Source organism: Triticum dicoccoides, chromosome 5A, assembly GCF_002162155.2.
Source record: "Triticum dicoccoides isolate Atlit2015 ecotype Zavitan chromosome 5A, WEW_v2.0, whole genome shotgun sequence".
In the NCBI taxonomy this organism is placed as follows: domain Eukaryota; kingdom Viridiplantae; phylum Streptophyta; class Magnoliopsida; order Poales; family Poaceae; genus Triticum; species Triticum dicoccoides.
Genome location: NC_041388.1, coordinates 208,773,871 through 208,779,457, shown reverse-complemented (window position 1 = coordinate 208,779,457; position 5,587 = coordinate 208,773,871).

The window sequence follows — 5,587 nt, the reverse complement described above, 5'->3', positions numbered from 1 at the left end:
CTTTTCAGTTTAAAAAAAATAAAAGAAAATGATGAAAATGTCAAAAAAATAAAAGAAAATAAGTTTCCCATGTGATATGTGGTATAGTTGTTGGGAAAATTTATAAATATGAATTTCGATTTTATTTGCAAAATCTCTCTAGAATTTTTAAAATGGGCATAACTTTTGCATACGAACTCGGATTAAAAAGTTTTCTATATGAAAAATCATCTACTCGAAAAGTTACATCCGAATTTAACTGGGGGTTCCCCGTTAAACATTTTCAAAATCCTCAAAAACCCAACAGAAAAAAAGTTACGGGGCTTTTAAGATCTGGAGGCAAAAATATTCAAAAAATTTCAAACTTACTAGTGGCGCACCGTATGCTAGGTGCGCCACTAGTAACAGAAGTTTTTAAAAATATTCAAAAAATAGTTTCGATTTTTTTCGGGATTTTTTTTTCAAAATATGATACGTAATATGAACGGAAGTTTGAAATATTTTTTCAAAATTTCATCACACTCATGAACATGAACAAAGTCCTAACATCAACAAGGTTTAATAGGATTGATATGCTAGGTATATCAACAAGTTCCTTAGAAGTGAGCTGGTGCTGGGGTTGGATAGAACTCTAAAGTTAAGCGTGCTTGGGTTGGAGTAGTGTGAGGATGGGTGACCTTTCGGGAAGTTTGAGCATGGAGTGTGATTTGACTTGATATTAAGCCATAGTGACCCGAGATTAATAAAAAAAATAAAAAAAATATTTAAAAAAAAATGAAAAAAATTATTACTAATGGCGCACTTCAATGTGGTCCGCCATTACTAAGTCAGATAGTAATGGTGCACCTCTAGGCATACTAATGGCGCACTACAGGTGCGCCATTAGTAAAAATACTAGTGGCGTGGTACTAATGGCGCACCTAGTGCGCCATTAGTAGGCAAAACTGGTGCGCCACTAGTAGGCCTTTTCCTACGAGTGCTGGCTCCGTGACATGACCTATGAGATGGAGTCTGCTGATGTAGCCCCTGCCAGCTATGTCACCTTTGCTTCCTTCTTCCTGAAAGGACCTGCTGCTCAATGGTGGACATCCACAGACATACTCTGCCAGTTGGAACAATCATCACCTGGCGAGACTTCCAAGCTGCTTTCCGTGCTCGCTTCATTCCTCAGGGAGTCATGGACCGTAAGAAGTGCGAGTTCCGCAGCCTCACCCAAGGCAACAAAACTGTGGAAGCTTATCAACGGGAGTTTCTTGACTTGTCTCGCTATGCTGAAGAGGACATTGCAACTAATGCACGCAGACAGGAGAAGTTCCGTGATGGCCTTCAAGCTGACATCAAGCTCGCACTTCTAGTGCATGACTTTGCTGATTTCGCCACCCTAGTGAACAAGGCCATCAATGTCGAAACTGGTCTGCAGGAACACCAAAGCTCTCACAGGCGCAACCGTGACACGGGCTCATCTTCGGGCCCGTCCTCGCAGAAGCGTAGGATATGGATTCCCAACAACATGTACCAGCCAACTGCACCTGCTCCAAGGCAGTCCTATGCTACACCACGTCTGCCTTCCCCACCAACTAGGCAGCCAAGGCTTCCAGCTCCACCTCCCCAAGCTCCTGTTCCCACTCCCAATAATGGTCTCTGCTACAAGTGTGGTCAGCCAGGTCACCGTGCCAGAGACTGCAATCAGAATCAACTGGCCCTTCCGGCAGCTGGCTGTGGAAACAACCAGTCTCGCAACAACAATGCCAAGTCTTATGGTCTTGTTCATGCCAACCATGTTGATCTCAATGAAGTGCTAGACCAGCCTGCTACCGTGATGGGTACACTCCTCGTAAATTCAGTACCAGCATCTGTTTTATTTGATACAGGAGCATCACATTCATTCATATCAGCTGAGTTTGCATTCATGCATGGCATTAAATACGAAGAGATGAGCACTGCGATTGTGGTACACACTCCTGCGGGCCAGTGTCAAACTTCTATGGTTAGTCACAATGTTCCCGTTGAAATTGAAGGACTGGAATTCCTTGCCTCTCCCATCATACTGAAGTCCTATATCACCGACCTCATTCTGGGAACGGATTGGTTGAAAGCGCATACTGCTTCTATAGTTTGCGCCACTAAGGTCGTCCATCTGCTACACCCTTCTGATGAAATAATTGCTTACCAAGCTCATCTAGTTCAGAACGCTGAGGCACGACTTTATGCCTTGAATGTGTTGAATGCTGCACCACTCGAGGGCATTGAAAACATTCCCGTCGTTCGTGAATTCCAAGACGTCTTCCCAGAAGAACTCCCAGGGATTCCCCCTGCTAGAGCTGTCGAATTCATCATCGACTTGAGACCCGGCACCACCCCTATAGCCAAACGACCCTACAATATGCCGCCACATGAACTCATTGAGCTTAAGGAGGAAATCGACAAATCTCTTGTCAAAGGTTTCATTCGCCCAAGTTTCTCTCCTTGGGGAGCAACTTCTCTCTTTGTTAAGAAGAAGGATGGGACAAACCGATTAGTCCAAGACTACCATCCTATAAACCAAGCTACCATTCAGAATAAATATCCTCTTCCTCGGATCAATGATCTTTATGATCAACTGGCTGGCTCATCACTGTTCTCCAAACTCGACTTGAGGTTGGGTTACCACGAGATCCGTGTTCGTGAAGAGGATATCCCAAAAACCGCCTTCGTGACTCGGTATGGATCTTACGAGTACACCGTCAGGTCATTCGGCTTAACGAATGCTCCCGCCACCTTCTCTCGTCTGATGAACTATATATTCATGGATTACCTCAACAAGTTTGTCGTGGTTTATCTGGATGATATCCTGGTATTTTGCAAGAACAAAGAAGAACATGCTGGACATCTTCGTCTTGTGCTGGAAAAGCTTCGAGAGCATCAACTATATGCTAAGTATTCCAAGTGTGAATTTTGGCTCCCCGAAGTAACCTATCTTGGGCATGTCATCTCCAAGGATGGTATTGCCGTCAACCCTGAACGAGTTCAGGCTATTCTCGATTGGACTCCTCCGAAGAATGTCAAGCAAGTCCGAAGTTTTCTCGGTCTCGCCAGCTATTGCCGTCGATTCGTCGAGAACTTCTCCAAGATTGTCAGGCCTCTGACTAATCTCTTGCATAAGGGTGTCAAGTTTGAATGGATAGGCAAGTGTCAGGAAAGTTTCCAGGCACTCAAAGACAAGTTGACTTCTGCCCCAGTGCTTGCTCCACCTGATACTAAGAAGAACTTCATCATTTACTGTGACGCTTCCCGTCAAGGATTAGGCTGTGTCCTAATGCAAGAGCGCAGAGTGATTGCTTATGCCTCTCGTCAACTGCGCCCTCATGAAGAAAACTACCCAGTCCATGACCTCGAGCTTGCTGTTGTAATTCATGCACTGAAGCAGTGGCGACATTACCTTCTCGGTAATCATTGCGAGATCTTCACCGACCATCAAAGTCTGAAGTATCTGTTTACTCAGCCAGACCTGAACCTCCGTCAGCAGAGATGGATGGAGACTATTGCAGACTTTGACATTGGTATATCCTATACCCCAGGCAAGGCTAATGTAATGGCTGATGCCTTGAGCCGCAAGTCTTACTGCAACCACCTCCAGGTTCACAAAGTTTAGCCCTCGCTTGTCGAAGAATTTACAAAGCTGAACCTTCATATTGTTCCTCCTGGAGCACTCGCTCCCCCTCCCCCAGAGTTCCAGAAGATGAATCTTCATGTTGTTAATAAGGGTTGTCTAAATACCCTGGCTGTCGTACCAGATCTCGTAGATGGTATAAAGACTATTCAAGATTATGACTCTGAAGTCCATAATATTAAACGTCATCTAGCAGAAGGAAAGCCCTCATTCTTCTCTATCGCCGATGATGGCGCCTTGTACTTCAAAGGCCGCCTAGTGGTACCACGTTCGAGGAAAAACCTGGATCAGACTAAAAAGGTTATGAAAGAAGCTCATGATATGCCTTTGTCTATTCATCCCGGTAGTACAAAGATGTACCAGGACATCCGTCAGAGATTCTGGTGGTCTAATATGAAGTAGGACATTGCTCGTTATGTTGCTGAGTGTGACATTTGCCGCCGTATCAAAGCAGAGCATCAAAGGCCTACTAGAACTCTGCAACCTATCTCTATTCCTAAATGGAAATGGGACCATGTTGAAATGGACTTCGTCACTAGATTTCCCAAATCGCAGAAAGGTAATGATGCTATTCTTGTCGTCATTGATTGGCTTTCTAAAGTTGCACATTTTCTGGCGGTTAAAGAAACAATCATTGCTAGCCATCTTGCAACTCTCTACATGTCCATAATTGTTTCACTTCACGGTATTCCACTGGTTATCAGTTCAGACCGTGGCAGCTTATTCACTTCAAGATTCTGGGCAAGTTTCCAAGAAGCTATGGGAACTCATCTGTCGTTCAGTATTGTGTTTCATCCTTAGTCGCAAGGTCAAGTTGAACGTGTCAACCAAGTTCTTGAATACATGCTTCGAGCTTGTGTAGTTTCCTTCGACAAGAAATGGGAGGAATCTCTTCCATATGCCGAGTTCTCTTATAATAATAGCTATCAAGCTAGTCTGAAGATGTCCCCCTTCAAAGTGCTATATGGACGAAAGTGTCGGACCCCTATGAACTGGTCAGAAACTGGGGAACGTCCACTCTTCAGTCCGGATATTATCCAACAGGCCGAAGAACAAGTCCGCATTATTCCCAAGAATCTCAAGACTGCTCAGTCACGTCAGAAAAGTCAGTATGACCGTCATCACCAAGACATGGTCTATCAACCTGGAAAAAAGGCTTGTCTTCGAGTTACACCAATGAAGGGTGCTCACCGCTTCGGGATCAAGGGCAAGCTAGCTACTCGCTATATCGGTCCCTTCACTATTCTCGAAAGGCATGGAAAGGTGGCATATCAACTGGAGCTTCCGCCGAACCTTTCTCAGGTTCATGATGTGTTCCACGTGTCACAGCTCCGCCGTTGCTTCAACGACCCAATCCGAGTAGTGGATCATGAAGTGCTCGAATTGCAACAGGACCTCTCCTATAAAGAGCATCTGGTCCGCATTCTTGACCAAGATGAACGTCGCACACGTCAGAAGGAGATCATGTTCCTCAAGGTCCAGTGGTCGCATCACTCTGAAGATGAGGCCACTTGGGAACGCGAGGACCGCCTGCGTGATGAATACCCCGCACTGTTTCCTTCTACCTCCTAAATCTCGGGACGAGATTTCTTGTAGTGGAGGAGTTTTGTAACGCCCGGATAATCATGCTACAGTAATCCCGTGTAATGATACCACGTCACCACGGTTACTGTTGCTAACCTATCGCTAGTTCAAAACCGATTCAAATTCAAATTTAAAATATAGTTAAATAATAAAAAATTTCAAAAATTAAAACAAAAATATCTGGTGTGTGCAAATAAATGCCTAGGAAATTATGGTGTACTAAACACATTTTTTATAAAAGGCCTAAATAGTTTAAAATGATTTAAAACAGAAAAATAAATAAAGAAAAGAAAAGAAAATACAAAAGAGAAAGACTAATCTAACAACAAAAGAAACAAACAAAGAAAAAGCCCCCCCCCCCGCTAGGCCATGTGG